The sequence below is a fragment of the Ammospiza nelsoni genome, chromosome 24 (genome assembly GCF_027579445.1).
Source record: "Ammospiza nelsoni isolate bAmmNel1 chromosome 24, bAmmNel1.pri, whole genome shotgun sequence".
Taxonomy (NCBI): domain Eukaryota; kingdom Metazoa; phylum Chordata; class Aves; order Passeriformes; family Passerellidae; genus Ammospiza; species Ammospiza nelsoni.
In genome coordinates, this window is record NC_080656.1 from 7,258,649 (window position 1) to 7,262,891 (window position 4,243).

The following is a 4,243-nucleotide window of genomic DNA, read 5'->3' on the forward strand; positions in this document are numbered from 1 at the left end:
TTGCTGCCATCGGGGCTCACGTCGCCTGGGGGGCAAACAGAGCGTCACAGTGAGCACAGACAGTGCCAGCAGCCCTGGACAGGCTCTGGCATCACCCCCACGGGGTCAGTGGCCTCCCCATTCCCCAGACAGGACAGCTGTCCTTGCTGCAGGGCTCACAGCATGGAACCACAGCTCTGTCAGCTCACAGGGACATCCCAGGGCAGGAGGAGCAGGGAGCAGGAGGCAGAGCAAAGGCCAGCCTCCCTGGCAGGGCTAAGCCCTCTATTTACCCAGCCCCAGTCCCCAAGGCAGCAGCTTCCCCACGTTTAATCAGCACGTAGGATGCTCACTTACTTTCGCACACACAAATAAGATTAGGAGCCAGCCCGGCCCCGTGCAGCAATAAAGCTCTCACGCTGACAAATGGGAGCCCTCCCCACTCCTGCCTAATGTGGCATTAGGGAAGTATTGTGAAATTCAACAGGAACTGCATCAAAGGCACTCAGCGGTGCTCCTCTAAGCCACTGTGTCACTGCTGAGCACCCCCCGAGCAGCCATCAGCAATCCTGGGGCCAGATGCTGCTGAATAAACTCACGCTGCCACCTGAGCCCAGCTCCCTTCCCTGCCTCAGAGAAACTGCAGGGAAAAAGGATGGATAAAGGAGGGAGTGGCTCCTCCCTGCCCTGCTCAACAAGAGCCAGCTGTGAACCATGCCCAGGGGCAGAGGCTGAGGACTGGCAGGGTGAGCCCTGGCCATGCAGCTGTGCCAGGAGCTCACCTGCCCGAGGGGCTCATCTGCCCCTGGCACCCCCACACCTGCCCAAGGGGGTCACCTGCCCTTAGCACCCCCAGACTTGCCCTCGGCCCTGGTACCCCCAGAGCTGCCCCTGTTTGCAGTGAGCCCCAGCCCAGCCAGGCTGGGCAGAGCTCCTGGCCGTGGGGAGGGTGGCACCCCCAGCCCGTGATCCGCTCAGCACTGAGAATAGAAAGGCTCAAATCCTCTTTGCTGAGCACTGCAGGGCCTCGAGACAGGCCCAAAGAGAGGAGGGGGAATGCCAGGTGGTTTTCCCAGAAGCAGGAGAAAGGGGCTGTTTTATGGGACAGCACGGCCCCAGGTGAGTCATGGAGCAGGTTTCCAGGGGAGCTGGGGTCTGCACAGACACATTGGGGTTTTGAATTCAGCCCTGCAGCACTGGCACCTTCACTGGCTGATGCTGCATACACTAACAAATATCTCATCATCAAATACCCCTTAACAGTGTCACAGACTGATCTGGGGAAGGAGAAAGAGGCCAAGAAGGATGCAGGTACAGCAATGCCTGCTCTTCTGCTGCACCCACAGTCCCAGCCACGAGTTCCACCTGTTACTTGTGTTTATTGGGGTTTTTCCCTGCCTCCCACCTGTGCCACACTCACCTTTCTCTCCAGAAAGCGAGTAGATGCTGTTGTGCCGGGAGTTCCTGCCTCTCTAGGAAGGTAGAGAAATAAAAGAAAAGTTAGTTCTATCCCAGGCAGAGGCAGTGAGGGCAGTCCCTTTCAGGCCAGCCAGGAACCCTTCCACTCTCCATTCCCTTTAGGAAAGTGCAACATGCTCACTGCTGTTTCCTTAAAGAGCACTGATTAATTCATCTGCATTTATGAAATGACCTCCAAGGAGAGGCAGGAAACAGCTCTGCATCCAAACCCAGAGCTCTGAGATGCTGCAGCCCACGGAGGGATGTTGGCACAGGCTGTCCTCACTGGATGTGCATGGATGTTGGCACAGGCTATCCTCACTGGATCTGATTTCAAACCAGTAAGGAGACAGCCCCTACAACATGAGCCTGCAGCTCCTGGGCTGCCAGGTCATCCAGGGGATATTTCCATTTATAAAATAAGCTTGAATTTGTCTGCAAATACCTCTCCAACATTTTCCAGTTTACCTTGCCCTCTTGGCATTACATTTCCCCCTTACCTAAACCTGCAGGCTGCCAAGTTCACAGCTGCCCCTGCAGCAGCACTGCCACCCCGAGCCAGCTGTAGTGGCAGTGCCAGCATCCTTCACCTCATTGTCCCAGCAGTGCCAGCATCCCTTACCTCACCTGGCTGTCCTGGCAGTGCCAGCAGCCTCACCTGGCTGTCCCGGCAGTGCCATCCTCCCTCCCCTCCCTGTGCCAGCCTCCCTCACCTCGCTGTCCCGGCTGGTGCGGCGGCTCTGGGACACGCACTGGATCTGCCAGGGCAGGGGCTGGTACACCAGGTAGGGCAGGGGCTCTTCACGGAACAGGTTGGTCCCCAGCTGCACACGGGGAAGGTTTTCCAGCAGGGAAGAGCACGGGAGAGGAACAGAAAGAGCTGCTCAGCACCAGAGATCCAAGCCCTCCCCACCCATAGTGACCCCACAGCGCTCCCACCCTCCTGCCCAGGTGCTTTAGGAGCACAGCAGTGCCAGCATTGGTGCTTTAGGAGCACAGCAGCCGTTCCCAGCAGGGCAGGCAGCAGCTGCTGCCCCCTGTGCCCGCCCCAGGCAGGTGAGCGCAGCACTGCAGCGGATCAGGCTCCCTCTGGGAGGACTCACCTGCCTGACCACCCTCACCACGAAGAACAGCGCTGTCATCAGGGTGCCCAGCATGGCCAGGGCTGGGGGGCTCTGCGAGCAGCACTCCAGCTCCTCCAGCAGCAGCACTGAGCTGTGCCTCCTCGGGCAGGCACAGGCCAAGCCCCTTAATGAGCTTACAGCCCTGCTCAGCCTGTGAAGTAATCAGGCCCTGCCCTTTTGCTCTCCTAATCGCAGAGTTTCTCCAACAGACAGCGCTGGCATTCCAGGAAAGGCAAATCCTCTGCTCCAGGAGCAGGGACAGACAGACAGCCCAGCCCACACCTGCTCCCTGGGGACCACCACCCAGGGGGATTCCACACTCCAGCTGGGATTTGGGATGTCCCAGAACCTCCCTGAACTGCTCGGCATTGGGGTGGGAGCCTTGTCCCCAGCAGTGCCTGCCTGGACACTGTGCTGCCTCCAGAGCTCCTACCCAGCTCTCCAGAGGGCAAAGACACCAGTGCAGCTCAGGCACAGCAGCAACTGGGGCAAAAAAGCCTGGTGGTGGTTTGTTTTCTTTTTGAGGATGAAACTACCAGCCTCCACTTGTGCCCAAGCAGCTGATGCCCACCCTGCTCCCCACCTGATGCACACCTGTTCCCCCTGTGCCTCACCTGATGCACACCCTGCTCCCCCTGTGCCTCACCTGATGCCCACCCTGCTCCTCCTGTGCCTCACCTGATGCCCACCCTGCTCCTCCTGTGCCTCACCTGATGCACACCTGTTCCTCCTGTGCCTCACCTGATGCACACCCTGCTCCTCCTGTGCCTCCCCAGCTCCCACAGGACAAGCAGGAGATGGGAGAAAGGGAAGAACACATCACCAAGCCTCCCTAGCTGCTGGTGAGTGTTACTCAGAGGTCCCACAGCACCCAGCACACTGCTGGGACAGTTCCTGGCTGCTCCCAGAGCCAGGGGAAAGCAGCAGCCCCAGCCAAGCTGCAGTGAGACATCTTTCACGGGTGCCAGGCTGCCAGAGCGATGCCTTGTTTGCGTTCTGTAGTTTTGGTTTTCAGCTTTCTTCTCTCTGCCTCTGCGTTTGCTACCCTGTCCAGATACTTGAAAGAATAATGGTAACAAAGCCCCAGCGAGCTTAAGTGGTCTTGGGAACTGCCAGAAGTGACCTTGACAAGAGAAAACATGAGAGAGCCCAGAGACAGAGGGAGATGTGAGAGGTAAGTACAGCTGGGTACCCAGCTACAACAAAACACTGTGACAACCACCAGCATCATACAAAACAGGCTCATGTTGATTTAATTTATACAAAACCAGATACAGCTGCTATCCCGGCTTTTAACAGGAAAAAGGAGCACGTTTCAAACCGAGTTATTGTTTAAAAAATGGCATTTCCCTGCACCATTAATGCATGCTGCTCCCAAAACACAGAATGGACTCAGTGATATGGCTTGGGCCACAGCAACCACAGCTGTGGGGTCCCCTCTAAAACCCCTGACTGGAAGCACTGCCCTGTGTCCTCTGAGTATGCAGTAAACTAAAAGCAAAATCCCTGCAGGAAGGGCTTTGTGCAATCCAGCAACAGAGGGGATATCTTTGTTTGGATCCCTCCTTTCCTAGGAAGGAATAAGGCTATTAATGAGCAATTACAAAAACTCTAGAAAAACAGCAAGGAAAAACAAAATAAATACATTCTTAAGAGAGTTTCAAAATGGTGTTCATCAAAAA